The sequence below is a fragment of the Tiliqua scincoides genome, chromosome 8 (assembly GCF_035046505.1).
Source record: "Tiliqua scincoides isolate rTilSci1 chromosome 8, rTilSci1.hap2, whole genome shotgun sequence".
Lineage (NCBI taxonomy): Eukaryota > Metazoa > Chordata > Lepidosauria > Squamata > Scincidae > Tiliqua > Tiliqua scincoides.
In genome coordinates, this window is record NC_089828.1 from 51,877,403 (window position 1) to 51,897,953 (window position 20,551).

Consider the following 20,551-nt stretch of genomic DNA (forward strand, 5'->3'; position numbering starts at 1 on the left):
AGCTCTGGCACAGGGATGTTAAACATCAGGCCCACAGGCCAAATGCAGCCCCACAGAAGTCCATTATCCAACCCTCGGGCTCTCCCATTACCACGGTCAGCTGCTGAGCTGTGCTGAGGTGTCACTGCTGAAAGGGTGACCTGCATGATAGTGGGGCTCTCCCATATCTTGAAAATGATGGTATTATTCAAAGGTTCCAAGGTTTTAAAAATTTTGGTGACTAGTAGTGTCACCCCTCCTGCACATGTCACCCAGTGCAGCCTGCACCCCCCCACACACACACACCCCTAGAAATACCCCTGGTTGCATGTAAAACATGGCTCCCTCTGCAATTAATGGGACAGTAGGCCCTGGTCTACTTTCTGCACCCCACCAATCTAAGGCATCCTGTTTCTGTGAGTTCTCCAGTGTTCATTGGGGCAAATAAAAATGGCAAAGCATCAATGGCCAGGTTGGAAACAATTGCTCGTTAAATGGTGGTGCTCTCCCATGCATCCCATCTTTTCCATTAAGCCCCATTAGCAGATGTTCTATCATAGCAGCACCATTTTAGAGATTTTTTTGTTTGACATGGCACGCTGGGAGTGCGTCAAATTCCAGCCATAAATCCAGAGCTTGGACATCCAATCCAAATTAACGGCAGCAAAGAAAAGCAAAGTGAACGTTATACGAGAGCCAACAAAGATTTACTGCAAATCCTGGTAACACTGGTGAGGTTTGTGTCTTTTGTCCTCTTCAGTAAAAACAGGTTTATCGTGCAATAAATCAAAAGCAACCTGAGGTAGTCCAGGCAGGAGCTATATTGGTGGACTTCACCTCACTCTTCCATTCCTAATCTTGAAAAAAATGGGTTGTGGTCGGTGCTGACCTTGCAGAAGCAGGTTCAGGATGCACCCTCAGCATAAGGAGAGAAACACCAAACTGGCTGGACTTGATGGACCTCTGATCTGATCTGATCCAGGAGGGCTCCTTTTGTGTTCTTAAGAGCTGTGATAATTAGGAATGGAACCTCCATGAGTAGGGACAGTATGTCTCCAATACCATGTCCTGGAGACAAACAACGGAAGACAGTGGTGGCCATGTCCTGCTTGTCAGCTTTCCATAAGGCTTTCCTTAGTCGACTTTCAAAAGGGCTTAGACAATATCATAGAGCAGGGTGAGGCTAACACTGGTTATTAGTCATGATGACTGATATAGATAACTCCCAGTTAGATACCTCCCAGTTATTAGTCACTGGTTATTGGTTGCCATCGCTGCCCAGAATGGCTCCCATGGCGAGTGGGAGGGGCTACTTACCCAGCGTGTTGCAGTACCTGCAGTACTTAACGTTTTGGCCCCCCACCCAACTATGCTACTGGTGAGAAGCAGGCTGCATCAGACTCAGTACTGATCCAGCAGGTCAAGTTCCCCCTGCCCTCCTGCTGTATATTGTTATGTTTGACCATAGAGACATACTGCATTCCAGTGATGACACTAGGGTTTGCTGCACCCAGTGTGGGAGGCCAGTGTGTGACTCCCATGGTGGACCTCCTCCCATGCAGTGGGTGGGGCAACACGCTGGGTGGTGGATGTGGTGATGTACCATTGCCCCACCTCCACTGTTTTTTGGGCTATAACTCTTGATAGAATAGAGCTATTTCAATGTGGTTTATTTCAATGCATTCTGTAGGAAATTACACATCAAATGATATGTAACATGATGGTATTATTCAAAAATTCCAAGATTTAAAAAATTTTGGCCAGTAGAGGTGTCACACACACCCATGTGTGTCACCCGGTGTGGCTCACACCCCTCTAGCGATGCCACTGTTACATTCTGAGTTCCCTACATCCGTTCCCCACGGGAAATGCTGGATGCAAGAGAACAAAAACACAAGCATTCAATTCAAAGTAGGGAGATACGACTGCACAAACTGGGTGTTTTGTTTTTCTTCAAGTCAACATTTCTCCTGATTGAAGTCTGGGAAAAATGGAACTTGTGCTGCATCTTCCTGCCTTTGGGTGCTTTTCCTCTATACCCTCCTGTATCTGCCAGCTCTCCAGGCATGTAGGCCAAAGCCTTCTCTAGCTCCTCATGTCACCCAAGCTTCCATCTCCCCTGACCACCCGAGGTGAAAGTGTTACTTTTGTTAAGGGTCTCCTTTGTCGCTGATGTTGTCAGGAGTTCCATATCGATTAAATGTCACTTTGGAGGACTAAAGCGTAGAACAGCAAGTCGGACGCCACAGTGAAGTCACTATTAAAGACGTGAGCCAGATTGAACTAAGTAGAGAAGAGGAGGGGGAGAGGGAGGTGGAATACTCGCAGCGTTCGAGCTACCAACATGCTTCAGAGTGGTGCATCTTGCCTACTTTCTCGGCACTGGATGTGGAAGAAGAAGGGAAGCCAGTGTAGGGGTTCCTGAAATGCAATCACATATATAGCATTATGCAATGTTTCTGGCATGCTTTTTCTGAATTAAAACCAGAGGTGCCTTCACTTACATCCCACAAATCTGTTATATTAGAGCGCAATCCTGAGAGCTCAATTGGCTGGCGAAAGTCCCTTGCACTGGCCAAGAAGTGTTACAAACATGCCATAAGGCACATCAACACCTCCTTTTGAGTCAGGGAAGCCTGTGCAAGGACACAGCCTGGCCTCCCTGGGTTGGATCAAGCCCCAGTGTCAAGTCAAGTCAAGCCCCAGTGAAGGTGAGTTGGCACCAGTGGCAGGCCACTGGCGCAGGGGTTTGGGGAGGGGGGGAGGGCATTTGGGGGGCATTCTGGGGCAGGGAGGTGGATGACAGGCAGACCAGTGGACAGGAAGGCAGGGGGGTGGAACCGGCTTCCGGCACTTGGGCTGAATCCCAACTCCCCTCCCAGGCAGCCTGGCCTACATAAGAAGAGCCCGACAGGATCAGGCCGAAGACCCATCTAGTCCGGCTTCCTGTATCTCACACTGGCCCACCAGTTGCCTCAAGGAGTGCACAAGACTGCAACAGACCTGCATCCTGGTGTCCTCCCTTGAATTTGGCATTCTGAGGTAGCCTACTTCTAAAACCAGGAGGCTGCACGTAGCCATCATACTTTGTAACCGGTGATGGACTTTTCCTCCAGAAATTTGTCCAATCCCTGTTTAAAGGCATCCAGGCCAGATGCCATCACCGCATCCTGTGGCAAGGAGTTCCACAGACTAATTACATGCTGGGCCTGTTCCAGCACAGGTTAGGATGGGGCTGCCCATGGCTTATACCATTTCTTTATGCACACAATGGCATTAAAAGCCCTATACTGCTTTTATTGACCTTTAAAGCCCTATACTGCTCTGGACCAGGGTATCTTAGAGATCGCCTGCTCCCGTACAATCCGGCTCGCCCTCTCAGGTCATCAGAGAAGGCCTTTTTACAAGTGCCGCCGCCTAGGGAGGTACGTGGGGCGGCTGCAAGAAATAGGGCCTTCTCAGTAGTGGCACCAACGCTATGGAACTCCCTTCCCCTTGACTTAAGAATGGCTCCCTCTCTTGAGACCTTTCGGCAAGGCCTGAAGACCCTTCTGTTTAAACAGGCCTTCTGAGTTCTTGGCCTTTTAACATCTTTTTAACATCTTTTAATATTTTTTTTTACAGGCCTGATTCTTTTATGACTTGCTGCTGCTCTATGCTCTTTTTACCTATTTTTACTCTGACTGCTGTTTTTAGTATGTGTTAATATGTTTTTATTTGTTTTTAAATTGTTTTTAATATGTTGTAAGCCGCCTTGAGTCCCTTCGGGGAGAAAGGCGGGGTAGAAATAAAGTTATTATTATTATTATTAGTTATTATTAAGGATAACCTGGAAAGGACCTTGCTGGCCCAGCTAGGCTAGAATTTTCTTACCCACTATGTCCTCCGGGAAATCCACAAGCAGGAGATGAAGGCCACAGCTCTTCACTGCTCAAAGCAGTTTACATTCTGTAGCTATAAAATACAATACATTCATTTTAAAAGACAGACTCGCAGTGCTTGCACAGCTGAGTAAAACAGAGTTGATGGAAGGGGCTTGCAAAATCTCTAAAAAAACTCACGACAGCAAAATGCTCCTCACTGCCCTACAGAAGGAGGGTAGGGAAGACTCCAAGTCAGTTCAAGCCGCTGAGTCTTCTTGCCAAATGGACAAAAACATTGGATTCCAATCTTGTTGTTTCTAATTCCACCAGTCCTTTTATTTCAAACGGGTCCTGCAAATACTGATCGCAGTGATTTAAAACACATGTACAATTAAGGATTGTTCCATCTGGGCTCCCTTTCACACTTGGCTCTCCAAGCTGCTTGTGTTCAGGCGGCAAAGGAAGTGCCATTAGTCAGTTCTCAACTAGCGCCGCGTCTGTTACGTGCCCCTGTTTTACCTGCAGCTATGGCACACCTGTCTAGATCTGGTGCCAACCATTGTTGTCATCATAATCTGTGCTGAACACTCCTACTGCTGGTTGTTAATAAACAGTAATAGCCAAGGAGGGGAAGGACCAACCCAAGACCTTCCAGTGGGGTACCTTCTGCTGGGGTAAAAGATCAAGATCTACATCTGTCATTTGCACTTAATGAGTTTCTATGAGAGAACAAAGTGCTTATTTCTGGCCATCATCGACTTAATGATGTCACTTCCTGCCACTGGCGTAGCTAGGGGGCGGTGCACAAAGTTTTGCAGGGAGCCTCCCTGCAGCGTGCAAGCGGCTCCTCCCCCTCCCCTTGGAAGCGATTCGCCTCTTCTTCCCCCCCCCGCATGGCTCCAAAGGGAAGGGGAGGTGCCACTTGCACACTGCGGTAAGGCTAAACGGAGGCCCCCCCTCTAGCTACGCCAGTGCTTCCTGCTTAATGATGTCACTTCTGGCTTTTAGCAGGGAGCATGAACGCTAACTTTGGCCCTCTGTAAGAAACTTTGGCATCCGTGATCTGATCAAGATCTGCATATTTTCCTCTTCAGTCATTTGCACCTAATGAGTTTCTATGCGAGAACAACGTGCTTATTTCTGGCCATCATGTTTAATCGTGACATCACTTCCTGCTTCATGATGTCACATGTTGCCCTCAGCAGTCGCCATGAATGCTATTTGGCCCACTGTATGTAATGAGTTTGACACCCCTGCCTAGAGGCTGCTGCCTAATTTATAAATACCAAGGGCTATACTGGTGATTGGGCAGTGGTGCTTCCCCCCCCCACCTCCCCAAGTAGCAGTTTGTTTAACCCTTGATGCACATAGCCCAATCTGCTCCGTCCGTTTTGCAACCAACAAAAATTGGATCATGAGCCACTGATGGATCCCAGACCCACAGTTTGAGAACTACTGCTCTAGCCCACCACTCACCTCTCCTCCTCTTCTGCTCTGTTCCCCTCTTTCAAATTTAAGGAGCAAAAGGATGAGGAATAGAGGAAGCAGGCAAGCAGAGACAATCCACTACCTGAGACACCAGACAACCACCGCAGTTGGACTCAAGGGCAGGATAGCCCTGAAGAGAGACTACCTTGAAGTACCAGCTCCTTTGGTGGCAGCAGAGAGGGCTGTCAACAGTGGGCCGCATGTATTTATGAATGTATATGGAAACCTGAGTGTGCAAGGCACTTTACAAAGTAATTACCAGAAAGACAGCTCCCTGCCCAAAGGAGGTTACAATCTAAGCTTCAGCACAGAGGAAACAATGCAAGGAGGCTGGCAAGCAGGTGGGGAACTGAAATGTGAGTCTGAGCAGTATTAAGAATGGAGCTGGGTGGCACAGCAGGATCAATCTAAGGGGTGGCATTCTTAGCAAGCCAGTGACTGGACTGAGACTTCCTTATACTCCCATTCTCTTGCACTTGCCCCAGGTAAACTGCAGTCCCTAGTTTGGCCTTGTAGGTGGTGCCTTGTTTAGATGTTGCTGGTATGTGATTTGCCAGCATTGTCATGCATTATGTCACTGACTGGGTAACCTTGAGCCAGTCACCCTCTCTTTGCCTGACCTACCTCACAGGTTTGTCATGAGGATAAAACGGGGAGTGAGGGGAAAGAACTGTGTGTGCTGCAATGAGCAATTGGGAGGCAGGATGGGCTATAAATGAAATAAATAAATGGGACAATGCTGGAGGACTCTCCTTAAGGCAACAACCCTCCTTGATGTTCTTATAGCTTGTCAGGAGGAGGTGAATGTTGGGGGCCTCTCCTCAAAAATAAACAGTGTTTTGGCAAAGAGGGTCTTCTTGTGGAGAAGAGGGGTGGGAATGAAGTTCTCAGCAAACACTGGGCCTTTGAAAAGGTGGCAAAGAAATAAATCTCTTAATCACCTCACTATGCGCCTCGTCAACAAAACAACACTGAGAAAGCCCCTTTAGATGCCTTCACAGTGCAGAGGTCTGTTCCCACCTCCCACAGTGACTAGTTGCCACCATCTTTTTGTCAGTTCGACCATGCACCCATCCCATTACTGCGTCACTGCAATTGAGTGATGGGGCAGGCATGTTGCGTTGCGGTTTTAAACAAGCGGCAACGGCCAGGACAGTCATCACCTGAGAGATGGGGGCACTTTCAGTGGGGAAATGGTGCAAAAGTAAAGGGTTAAACACTGCCCTCCCCACCTCTGCTCTGCAGTTTTTTCCCCCTTTGAGCCCCATGTAGCTGCTATTGTTGGGAGGCAGGATGGTGTAGTAGTTAGCACTGGACAAAGACTAGGAAGCCCAGGTTTAATTCCCACTTGGCCCAAAAGTTTACTTAGTAATGTTGGTCTCTCAGCCTAACCTACTGCACAGTATTCTGGTGACAGTGAGAAGACTTATATACAATTTCTTGCGCTCCCTACAGGAAGAGCTGGATATAAAAAATGTTGATTACAATCAGTGGCGTTGCTAGGGGAACGCAGAGAGTGCATGCTGCACTGGTTGACGCACATGGGGGGTGATGCACACTGCTGGCCAAAAAATTTTCAAAAGTTTGCATTTTCAAATAATACCATTGTGATATATACATTCAATGTGTAATTTCATGCAGAATGCAATTAAACAAACCACACTGAAATATCTCTATTCTATCAAATGTTTTAGCCGAAAAGCCATTGGGGGTGGGGTGATGGTGCATCACTATGCCCACCGCCAAGGGCACTGCCCCGACCGTTGCATGGGAGGAGGTCTATCATGGGGGTCCCACTTTTTAGAATGACAATCTGTCGGGACTCACTTGCAGTCATGCCATTAACCTGGAAGTGATGTCATGGTCAGAAGTGACATCATCAGGCAGGAAAATTTTTAACATGCCCTATTTAACAAAATCAAGTCACATTAAGTAGTAAGTTTACAATAGGTAAAATACTTTTTAGATTGTGAGCCCTTTTGGGACAGGGAGCCATTTAGTTATTTGATTTTACTCTGTAAACCGCTTTGTGAACTTTTAGTTGAAAAGCGGTATATAAATACTGTTAATAATAATAATAATAATATATTTAAAATAGAGAAGAACCGTCCTAACCCTCCTAAGCAGTTGCTGATCTGTTGTTTTTTTTTAATTCCCCAAACATCCCAAAGGCTGCAATCCTAGCCACGCTTACCAGGGAGTAATTCCCATTGGTTATCATTGTTAAAACCATATACTGTACATAGTAGCCTGTTAAAGGACAGATCTGTAACATTTCCCCAAATGAGGTCACATATCATGGTAACATCAAGTCTGTTAACATCATATTAAAAATAAAAATACACATTGAAATGAATGACGACCCACCTAAATTTGGCTCACCTCACCTAGTGGGTCCCGACCAATAGTTTGAGAAACACCGCTTTAAAGACAAACCTCTAACTAGACACATGTGGTAACATCAGGCTTAGTTTGGCCCCGTGCGTCCTCTCCAGTTTGAGGCATTAACTCAAATATTTATTTTGCTAATAGTGCACAATCACCATAGCCTTTTCTGCAAAAAAAATAAAATTTCAGAGAATAAAGCCAGGTGTGTCCTCTGCTCCAGGGGCTTTTCTTACATTAACGTGATAAAATGGAATCTGTGTAGCAGAAGAAAAAGTACAAAATTAACCTTTGATTCTAAGCAAGATGGGTACGCCAAACATTGGATTGGGGGGGAAGAAGAACCCCATGAGCTCTTTCGTAAAACTGAATGGTACGACCTCATTGATATGCAGCTATTCACCTGTGCAATACATTCCAATTAGTTTCACAGAGGTCTGGTTCACATTTATGGAAAAGGAATCTCAGCGTTACTGCAATATCAGTGCAAAGGGTTTGGAACCAAGTGAGTTTTTTTTTTTTTTGCAAGCTCACACCAAGTTAATTATGTTTTGCAGGTTTGGAAAGGGGGGGGAGTGGTGGGAAGGACTCCAGCTGAGCCCTGTGAGGCAAGGCTAACAGTTCAATGAATGTTATTTGTATTTTCATTACACTCTATATTAGATGCATTTCAGAAACTGGTCAGCAACTAGGAAGCCACCTTAAGCCATTTCTGCCCAACATTGCATATGTGCAACAGGGACCAAATGTGTACACCTGTAGGCTGGGCAAAAATGGGTTAAGGTCAGAGATTCCAACTTGACTTCCTGCCCAGAGCTCTGCGATGGTACACTGCAGCAGCTGTAACTAGGGCAGAGCCTGTGGGGCACCCGCCTCAGGTGCTTCGCCCAGGGAGGGGTGCAAGTCTGTCTCTAGGCTCTGCCCTCATTACAGAGGAGATGTGCGCTGCAGTCGCCGAGATCCTCCAGAAGCACCCGGCACCAGAGGAGGAGGTGGGTCACAGCACCTTCTGTTGCAGAACAGGTGGATCGTGGCAAGGAGAAGTTTGAGAACCCCTGTGCCAGAAGTGACATCATCAGTTTAGGCTGGCAGCAACTGTTACCCTGCACATTCCCGATCTTGTCTGATCTTGGAAGTTAAGCAGGGTCAGGCCTGGTTAGTACTTGGATGGGAGACCGCCTAGGAATACTGGGTGCTGTAGGCTTATACCATAGTCTTTCAAGACTGAAGGTTGCCAACCAGTTTAGGCTGAAAACCTAAGCCACGATCAGCCAAAGGTCCCATTACACAGCACGCTCGTGTGGTTATTTTGCATAGCTCAGAATTCAAACATTCCAGTTCGGCAGTCAAAGCAGAAGGCAGACTTACAATCTTAGAACCTTAGAACTTAGAAGGCAGACTTCTTCAAGCACGCTTCTCCCCTCTTTCCAGTGTCCCATATTCCCATCTATTCAGGGCAATGAACCATGCCTGTCTCCCACAAAATGTACAAAATCATCACCAACACACTGGGCACGGGTCTAAACCGTTCTTCAGATATTGGTGTAATTTTTGCAATGGTATAAGACTTCGTCTGCTGTATTTATTTGGAGAGGACTGCTGGGGGGGTGTGAGGCTCAGAAGAGGAATCAACCTTCCCACGTGTTCCCATCGACAGGCAGGGTCATAATCTGTCCAGCAGGTGTACATAAAAGATTTATTTTTGAATTAACATGCTATTGATTTTTATTATGTAAAGCCGCGGGCCGAGGGTTGAGAACAGCCAGCCGGTATTATGCGCCTGTAGTGTACGGGCCAGAGATATCAGGATGCCAGCACTGCTGTGGCAGCATCCGTGATGCTTAAGGTGCTCTGTTGTCATGAGGATGAATGAGATTAGCGTCCATGATGGTAACGTCGATCGAGTCATGGGTGGCCCCAGCGTTTAATTTCTGCTCAAGGAAGGGTTGGAGACTCTGACCTCCCTGGAAATCTTAGCCTATGACCCAAAAGCCACATTCCTTCAGGCCTGGTATATTTATTTATTAAATGTGTACCCTGCCTGTCTTCAGCAGGCCCAAAGGTGGCTAAAAGTGTAAGTTAAAATTCAATAAAACATCACACATACACACACACACACACACTTTTCACAAGAAACAACTGAGGCTGCAATCTAACCACACTTTCCTGAGTGTAAGCCCCATTGAACAAAATAGGACTTACTTCTGAATAGACCTGGTTAGGATTATGCCCTGGAAGACATAAGAAACCATCTGAGAGAATGACAGCAGTGATCCAACCAAGGTCTGACAGCACATGTGGGTCTTCAAAGCCCTTTTAAATAGGGAAAAGGGAGGAGGCATTCCAAACTCCCTCCAGAATTCCGCAGCCTGGAGGGGGGAAGCTATCACAGAGGAGGCCCTATCCTGCCTGCATGTCATCCAAACCTCAGCAAGTGATGGCAAACAGAGCAGAGCCTCCCTCAAAGATCAATCATAAAATCATAGAGTTGGAAGCTCCCTAAAAGGTCATCTAGTCAAGCCCCCATCTTAAAGAGATGGGCAGCATCACCTGAGGCAGTAGGTAGTCCTTGAGATGTCTAGGATCCAAACTCTATAGGGCTTTGAAGGTTCCCCATTAGCATATTGCATGGAACCTGGAAACAGATGGAGTTATATGCTTGTACCAAGCCCATATGACTTGCCTAATAGAATGGCCAAAGGTGTACTAGCTGAGACTCAGGTTTCACATCCCTACTCTGGCCCAAAGCTCACTGGGTAGTTTTGGTCAACTCTCTATTTACAGGCCTAATGTATGCAGAGCTAGCCCAAGACCTCCTAACACCTGAGATGGCATACTAAATGCTTAACCCATGATGTTCCAGCTCTCTCTCTCTCTCTCTCTCTCTCTCTCTCTCTCTCTCTCTCTCTCTCACCAATCTTTTAGCTCAGCACTGTCCTCCCCTCCAAACATCCCCTCCCTCATTGCCCCCCTCTTCCTTTTCTAATCCGGGAAATGGGAGAAGGAGGAGCAGTAGAAGCAAGTAGGCAGTCAGAGATGGGCACCCTGACCAATCAGCTACCTTAGACGACTACTTCAGTTGACCAAATAGATGGGCCAGCCTGAAAAATACCATGCTGTTTTGTTTTTAGGATAAAACAACGTGTTGAATATTCACTGGAAATACTCTAATATTCGAAGATGCGACACCTTTATGACTTCAATATTTAATTTCAGGATCTAATATTTTAAATTAGACAGTATTTGATACGTGACAAATGATGATATTTTAGATTTCACTGTTTGGTAGAAGGAGGCAAGAGAAGTCTGTCACCCTCCGCTGATATTTTTTTTCTTCTTGTGAGCAAGGAGAGGGTGGTTACTGGAAAAGTTTGTGCTTATTGCTTGCTCCAGAAAGATAAAGGTAAATTGATATGAAAAGCATGTGATTTAAGGTTACTGATTGATTCTGATCATCTGTGAGATTAGTGAGGACTAGTTACCCAATCATGTGATCATCATGTTTAACTGACTACATAGTAGAAATCTGTGGCTATCATCAGAGGCATCCGGAGGGGGCATTGCATCTGGTGCAGCACTTACCTTGTGGAGTTTGGCGTTCCAGAAGTTCAGGGGTGCTGTAATCACATCACCCCCAACCTTCTGCCTATCACATTGTTTTTAATGAGAAAGGCCTGCCTCTGAACCGCCTCGGTTTGGTAATCTTCCGTCTTCTCCAGGCACAGCCACTTCGTCTTCTAGCTGGCGAGTGGCAAAAACATGATTGCTTCTGGTAGCACAAGGCAGCTGGGCCTAGAGAGAACCGAAGATCACCAAACAGAGGCTTGGACAGTGTCGGGTCACCCCTCGCTGAGGTTCACGCAGTCCACGCCGGCTGCACCCCACAGTGACGCCACTTGCTACTGTTCCTTCTCTCCCTCACTGCACAATCTAAACTAGCAGATCCACCGGCGCAGCTGTCCCTGAGCTGGTGGACGGTGTCACAACTGTGCCATAAGGCACATCACAACACCTGATGAGCAATCAGCACCGGCAGGGAGGTCTGTCCCACCCCATCGACAAGGGTTGGCTACCAGCAGAGTGCCGGGCAGCGGAGGGGCAGAGGGAGGGTAAAACGGAGGCAGGGAGGCGCCTTTCTGGGCAGGGGCAGGACAGAACAGAGAGCAGATCAGGCCTGGGAGGCAGGCAGGATTAGCAGAGCAGGTCTTCACCATATCCTAACCCCCATCCAGGCCTCCCAGCATTACACAGGGTTGCTTGGATTTGAGTCTTCTATTTAGTAGGCACAGGTCCGAATAGCCTCATACGGCAGGATGGGGCGTTACTCAACATAAGGGGAAAAGTATTCCAAGAAGTCCTCCAGCCTGCTCCAAAGCTGCTCTGGGTACAGCGGAGGCCATGCAGCCACACTGCACCAGCCCATCTTCGGATTGGGCTGCCCATCTCTTTCAGTTTTAAATTAATTTAAGAGATTCTCTGCAAATTACTTAAGTACTCCTTCCTTCCAATTCAATCTGTTCAATCTGTTCTGTGACTAGTTGCTCCCTGTGCGGATTGAGGACTAGTTACCCAACTTCAAAATTCATGGGTGTTTTAGGCTTATGGCCCAATGTTATTCCCCTTGAATGGTACGAATGCCAACATTTGAGACTCTGGCTTATGGACTCTATTCTCCTCTCACTCCCCAGCCACTGCTGTGAATGGGATTGAAGGGGTGCTACCAAACCATCAATTCTTCTCATCAAATATTTGAGCTTGGACTTAATTGGTTGCCCAGGTTCTGTTGAAGACTCTGGAAGAAATACAGAAAAAAAATAGCAATTGTTAAGTATCCACTTTGAAGTAACAGAAGGAAAAGTTGAATGTTGAGAAGATACAGATTGCTGAGGAAAAAGAAATTGATGATGATGAAGCTTGTATTTATACAATAGTTTACAGCCACCCTATAAGATAGGTCCATATTTATTATCGCCATACTGCAGATGACAGGGAGACTGAGGGTGGTTGGCATATGGCCTGCTGCAGTGGTTTTCAAACTCTCAGGGAGAGTTTGAGCCGCTCTAAGTTCTTGCGGGGGCAGGGGGAAGGCAGCGGGGCGATCCCCAGGATCACACTGCTCAGGAGGGCTGCAGGGGCTTGAGTCCACTTCCTCGAGCCTCCTGCAGCCTCCCGGGGGTGTGGGAAGCCCTGCGTGACCTTCTGCAGGTCTCTCCGCAGCTTCAGAAGTGAAAGTGGAGCGATCATGCTTCACTTCCGCTTTAGGATCACTCCACTTTCACTTTCCACTTTGGGGCATTTGGTGGGCCACTGTGAGATACAGGAAGCTGGACTAGATGGGCCTATGGCCTGATCCAGTGGGGCTGTTCTTATGTTCTTATGTTTTCAAAGCTGCGGGGAGCCCTGCAGAAAGTTGCACAGGGCTCCCCGCACCCCTGGGAGGCTGCAGGAGACTCGGGTCTCAAGCTATTGACTCATGGACTGACCCATTACTCTGCTAATGAACCAATGGACTGGCTAACAATGCACTGGACTTTTGGACTGGTTATTTGGCTCACTAACTAATGGACTACTCAAACAGACTGCAGAGTGGTGGAAAGCTGAGGTGCTGCTGCTGTATCTGGAAGGACTGCTGCTTGGAGAGCTGGGACCCTGCAGACTTTCAGGTAAGCCACCTACTTGTCTCCTTCCTCATGGTACTGGCAGATCTAGCTGTATACAAGCTGGGGGAACTAATTAGCCTTAAAGGGGGCATGGGATCTCTAGGCAGAGCTCAGGACATGCCCCAAGGGGCTTACCATCCAGAAACTGATGCAAGGGATAACAAGCAAAAAAAAAAAAAAATTGAAGCTTTTTATTGCCCATAAGACAATGCAAGTACAGTATACTTGAAAGCTTGTGAACAGTATCTCCTATGTATTTTATACATTTACATTATAATGTTTTTCATATTTACCAAAACTGCATGTGGCAAGTGCCTCTTAGAAGAGGCATTCTGTTAGAGGCATAGGAAAGTTAGTTTAGCAAAGAATATACAGATTCCCAGGACGCAAGCTCTGTAGACCTGGATCTTGGTATGTTCCGTCAGCTAATTGTTGGACCAGACTCTCTTTGTGAGTCTGGAAAACGTGGTAGCTGCTTTACCGATGCGCTTGTTTAGCTCGGTATTGAGAGAAAGAGTGTCGGAGATCGTTGAGCCAAGGTACACAAAGTCATGGACAACCTCCAGTTCACTCTTCGCTCACAACAGGAGAGGAAACTGAATGCTTTCCACATACGCTGCCTCCGATGCATCCTCGGCATCACCTGGCAGGACAAAGTTCCAAACAACACAGTCCTGGAACGAGCTGGAATCCCTAGCATGTATGCACTGCTGAAACAGAGACGCCTGCGTTGGCTCGGTCATGTCGTGAGAATGGATGATGGCCGGATCCCAAAGGATCTCCTCTATGGAGAACTCATGCAAGGAAAGCACCTTACAGGTAGACCACAGCTGCGATACAAGGACCTCTGCAAGAGGGATCTGAAGGCCTTAGGAGTGGACCTCAACAGGTGGGAAACCCTGGTCTCTGAGCAGCCCACTTGGAGGCAGGCTGTGCAGCATGGCCTTTCCCAGTTTGAAGAGACACTTGGCCAACAGTCTGAGGCAAAGAGGCAAAGAAGGAAGGCCCATAGCCAGGGAGACAGACCAGGGACAGACTGCACTTGCTCCCGGTGTGGAAGGGATTGTCATTCCCGAATCGGCCTTTTCAGCCACACTAGACACTGTTCCAGAACCACCATTCAGAGCGCGATACCATAGTCTTTCGAGACTGAAGGTTGCCAATAATGATGATACAGATTCCCAATCATTGATTTATACAGGTATAAACATTAGCAAAAGGAGGTTAGATTGGTGACCATTCACTTGGAAATTCACTAACTTCAAAATGAGTCATTCTCTCAAGGACCAACACATATATGTATATTTTTAAAAAAATCCTGAGGGGATGGGAATAATTAATATTCTAATCAGCTCTACTTTGATCTCTAATACCACCCCACTCCAGATTTAAGGCACTGTTACCTTCTCATTGGAGTCACTTCAATTATACTGTTATAAATATCAGAGATCAGAACAGAATCAATAATCATTCAGGAGGTAAACTAATGTCTCCTCAAACTTCCAGGTGTTATTGTTCAGTAGAAAGGAAACCTACTCGTTATACCAATGTCTGCAAACCTGTGTTTGGTGTACACATGATAATTCCTCTGTACTATGTGGGGCAGTTTTTGAAAATTGGTTCAGTAGCATAGCTGGGGGGCGGGCAGCGGGTGCCGAAATGTACCATGTAAGCAGCTCCTCCCACTCATGTTGCTGCCTGGAATCACTCTGATGGCAAGTGGGAAGGACCACTTACCCCGCACACGGTGGTGCCTGCTGTATTTACCATACCACCCCCCTCTGGCTATGCTACAGAACTGTTGCAAGATATAGCTTAAGCTGGTGCAAAATGTAGCTGCAAGACTGCAAGTTAGAATGAAGTGGCTGGAGTACATCACACTAGTTTTGACTTGGCTCCACTGGCTAAGTACATAAATCCAGGACAAATTCAAATTTAGCCTTTAAAGCTCTAAACAGCCTGGGACCGGGGCATTTTTAAGATTGCCTGCTCCCATATGATCCTTCCTGGCCTTTGTGACTGGCTTAAGAGTCCCCCTGCTGGTGGATCCTCACACTCAGAAGTGAAGTTGGCAATAACCAGAAGCAGGGCCTTTTTGGTGGCAACCCCTTATCTCTGAAACACCCTGCCCCAGGGAGATTAGACTGGCCCCATCTTTCCTTCAGGCAACACCTGAAAACCACATTTTGTTTATATGACTGCTATGTTTTAGTTGTTGTTTTTTGGGTAGCTTTATATTGTTTTTTGGCCTTTCTAAAGCTAGTAAGCTGCCTTGGTATGTCTGTGACTGAAGGGTGAGATATAAATCAAGTATTATAAATAAAAATAGATAACATAGTTATTCACATGTTGAATGTGCATATAGCATATCTACAATCTGTGCTGAGGCCTGGCCCATCTGTGAAGCCAACTGAGGCAGTCACCTCAGGCAGGAAATTGGCAGGTGATTGGCAGGAGACTGGCCCATCTCTGTCAATCCACTCAGCTCCACTGCTCTACCTCTTACACCCCAGATTGGGAAAAGAAGGGAAGGATAAAGCTTAAGAGGAAGTGTGAAGAAGAGGAAAATGATGGGCGAGAGTTCTGAAGACACTCTAGCCCAATACTCTTCTGTCCCCCAATCTTACTTTTCCAATCTAGGAAGTAGGAGGAGCAGAGACTGGCACATCACCAAGTGATGAGAGGCAGCACTCGGGATACTACGCCAAGTCTTGTCCATGCTCTGAATTTTCAAAGGTCAAATCCCTTGTTGACTTTTAAAATGAATGCATGTGCAGTCATTCACATGAGAATGTGGCACACATATATGTGCGTACAGGCATCTATACATGTAAAAAAAATATATAACCAGAAATAAAGTTTGGCACACATTTCTGATGAATTTTATAATTGAAATCTGTGACTATGGTTGCCTTTTTTCACCACTCCCTACTCCTCAACCTTTAGCAGCAGCTTGATCTGTAGACATTTACAGGTGATCATGCGTCCCTCCATACCATGAAAACCTTCCCAGACTAATATCTCCAGACCAAGCTGCTGTTAAAAGCTCAAGAGCAAACCAAGCCTTTTTATCCTGGTCAGTTGGCAACTCTTAACAATCGACCATCCAAAATCTGGTTTTCAAAAAATGGGGATGGGAAGGGCGGGGGAGGGGAGCATCTTTTTGTGTGCCATCTTTTTTATTTTTATTTTATTCTATTCGGTTTAGGCTTCCTGGTTTCACTTTGTTGCCTGCTGCCGAGAGGAAGAAGGAGAGGGAGGCGAAAAGGACGTCTCTAAATCATTCTCACTTGCCGAAGTTCTGACAGAAAAAAAGCCATTAATATGAGGATGGGGGGAAAGCATTACCATCTATTATTTGCCATAACATGAATTTAAAACCAGAATGTCGAATGATAAAATATGTGGTGGGAAGTGGGGGGGGGGAGGCGAGGACAACTGGAATAAGTGATAGCCTTGGGCCTCTGAGCCTTCAACTTAATGTGCTAAGTAAATCCCTGAGGTTAAAAATGTATGGAAATTGTTGCAGCTCGGGGAGACATATTTTTAACTCTCCAAAAGGTCCCTGCAAATCTACCGCAGGGATTTTCCTCCTTCCTCCCCCCCCCCATTTCCAATAGATACAGGAGCTGAATAGCTCTTTAGGAAATCCTTGCAAGCTGACAGTATGAAGGTGGAAAACCACTACAATGTACTGTATATGGGGCTGCCCTTGGAAACTGTTTCAGAGCTGGAGCTGGTCGTCATCCAGCCCAGATAGTCGTGTTCATCTGAACTAAAAGCTGACAGTTCATTTCCAAGCACAATTATTAATTATATCTTTGTCCCACCCTTCCTCCAAAGAGCTCAAAGCGGTGTCCAAGATCTCCTTACCACTCGTATTTTATCCCCCCAATAGCCCTGAGGAGCTGAGGGTGAGTACTTAGCCCAAGGGCACTCAGTGAATAGCATGGACAAATCAGATACTAAACCCAGGTCACCCCAGCGCTTGTTGAACACTCCATTACACCACACCTGGGGTAGCCCCAAATCTCTCAGCATCAAATGCCATCCGCCCCTCCTACCCAGCAAGACATCTGTGCCAGCTCTGTTGATTCTTACTGGATCTGAAAAGAAAGAAAATGGAGGAGAGGAGAATGGTGGATTCTTCCTTTTCAAATCCAGAGGGTGACAAGGAAGAGGACAAGTAGTCAAAGTTGGCTGGCAGACAGAGCCTGGCACTCCCCACCAATCTGCCCACTGAGACTGCCTTCACAAGCTTGTGTACCAGGCCGCTGTCAAGGTGTGGCTCTGTTGCAAACTCAAATGGCCTACAAGCAGGATCCCTCAGCAAGCACCCTCTTTCATGCGAACCTCTCCAGATGCTTGGATCGTGTCCAGAAAGCAGGCAAGACAACCGAGATCTGATCACAGATCACCCCCCTCTTTAAATGTTAGCAACTAGCAGGTGCGGGGGGGGGGGAATCAGGATGAAACCATGGTGCTAGAGGGAGGGTAACTCTCTCCCACTGTTTTCCGGTCCTCAAGCTGCTCCATTAGTGGAAACCTGCCCATAGGCAGGCTGTGTGTGTGTGTCAATCGTCCCCCTTAGGCAGCAAATAGCAGCCTTAAGGGGACAATTTTGGGGGAGAGGAACTCTGGGGGGAAAGGGTTGATCCCCCTCCTTCTCCAAAGTTACACAATCCAATTCTGTTGGGCCATTACACCACCAGAACATCACAACAGCTTTGTGAAGTAGACTAGGCTATGAGAGCATGACTTGACCATAGTCAAGGCAAAATATAAACAAATGTTATTATGACTACCCTCTTTGGATATTGTGTGCTAATTATGTATATGAAGATCTATGCATCCAGGGTGCCTGTTGGGTCTGCTTTAATAGTTATATTTATAGTCTTTCGAGACTGAAGGTTGCCAATACAAGAAGAGCTCGAAAAAGAACTAGGAAACCACCACAAACGATCTTTTGTTTGCTTATTACAACTGCCATTTATTCATTTACGGAGCACTGTCAAGGGGACATTAGCACTTTATGAAGTCCTGTAAGCCAAACCAGACAGGTCCCTGTTCCCAAGGACTCTACAGTTTACATTTAAAGAGTGAAGACGAGGAGGAAAGGGAGACAATGGAGAAAGGGGAAGGTTCCGCAAGGGGACAAATGCTATTTGCATGTCCTATGGCTGCATTTTATTCAAGGATAAAGGGGTTAAGCCTCGCCTTTGAGGAACAGGTGGGTATTAAGCTGGGGTTTGAAGGCAGATTGAGATGTGGCACCACACAGGTGTTTTTTTTTTCCCCAGGAGAGTGGGCTAGTTCTTAACAATGCTTTGCTTTTTCACAATTCAACTATACCCTCCAGCATGCGATATACAAACTCAGGGACATTTGTAACACTCTTTTTTTCCACAGGACCACTGCTCAAGCCCCCACCTGCCAACACTCCGAGGTTTAATTTCTAGAGATTTGGGGGAAGGAGCAGCACGCCACAGAAATTCCACTTGCTGGGGGATCACAGCAAAGGGGGGGCTATTTCCTTCATGGTCAACTTATCTGGTGGACCACTGAGGGAAAGAGGATGCAAGACTAGTTGGGCCTTGGGTCCAATCCAGCAGGACTCTTGTTGTGTTTTTAGGTAACTCTGACTGATTACAACTCATACTAGCAAAATTATTAACAAGGCATTCTGAAAAGGCAAGGACAGGAGTGTTGGAATCAGTGGCATAGCTAGAAGGGGTGCAAAGCACTAAGTTTTGCAGGGAGCCTCACCGCAGTATGCAAGCAGTCCCTCCTCTTCCCCTTTGGAGCCATTTGGTGGAAGCAAAACAGAGGCGTATGTCAACAAAGGAGAGGGGGAGAGGCCACTTGCACACTGTGGTGAGGCTTCCTTCAAAACATACTGCTTGGCACTCCCTCTAGTTCTGCCACTGGGTGGAATGCCAGGGACTTGTGAACGGGAACAGTTGGGGCACATCTGAGTGGGTCAAACTACATGTTAACTCAAACCTATCATGAATAGGCAGGCTTAAAGCAGGGAGTGAACTTGGTGGTGGTGCTTTTAAGCTCCCAAACAGTAGGAAGGCACAGTGTCTGGGCGGGTTAACACTTCTACCATTTTTCACCATGAAAATTCTCTGCCATCTCCTTCCTGTGGCTATTTCCAGAAACTTTGAATGTAACACAGTACAAGGCCTTTGGTGAATCTTTCAATTTCTTGTTACTTACATTAATTCATTGGGGTTTTTTTTTTTATTGTATTTGGTTTTACAATATCTGTATACCCCTCTAGATTCCCAAACTTTTTAGCACCGGGACCCACTTTTTTTAAAGGACACTCTATTGCAGGGGTGTCCAAACTTTTTGGCAGGAGGGCCACATAATCTCTCTGACACTATGTCGAGGGCCAGGAAGAAAAGAATTAATTTACTTTTAAAATTTGAATAAATTTATATAAATGAATATATTAGAGATGGAACTTATATGAATGAATGAAGGTCTTGCAATAGCTCAAGGTCTATAAAAGGCCTTGCACAAAACAAGGCCAGCCTTTCTTTTGCTGCCGCTGCTGCATCACAGATGTGAAACAGCAAGCAGTGGAAGGAGCCCTCATCGCACAGCTCACATGAGAGGTTGAGCAGTTGGCCATCACGCTGAGAGCAGTTGCATCGGGCCAGCGCAGGCTCCAGCAAGTTCCTGGAGGGCCAGAGGCTCATTGGAGGCTAGGGGCTCCCTGCGGGCCGGATTGGAAGTCCTCAAGGGCCACAAGTGGCCCGGGGGCCAGGGTTTGGGCACCCCTGCTCTATTGGGATCCAACTAGGTTAACCAGACTTTTTAAGAAGTAGATCTAGAAAGAAATAATATTTAATTTGTTTATAAGTAATAATAACCAAAAGACTCTCAGACATTTATCTCCCTATATTTATACTTCTTTGCAAACTGCAGGAGCTGAGCTCTTTGCAGTGTAATTGGCAGCTACAGTATATGATTTGTGAATTGCCTCAGGGCTTGACATAATCAGTTATCTGATCTTGCCATTGCCCTTTGGTGACCCACCAAAAATCAGGTTAGGACCCACCAGTGGGTCCTGACCCACAGTTTGGGAACCACTGCTCTAGACACATTACTAATATTGTATTCCTTTTCTGACCAGTACCAGATGCCTTTTCTATTTTAGAGCTC

General features: G+C 46.5%; 1 pseudogene; it reads left to right on the top strand.

Moving 5' to 3' along the window:
• The first annotated feature begins 8,799 nt into the window (after positions 1–8,799).
• Positions 8,800–8,919, top strand: LOC136659681 (5S ribosomal RNA; annotated as a pseudogene).
• The last annotated feature ends 11,632 nt before the right edge of the window (positions 8,920–20,551 follow it).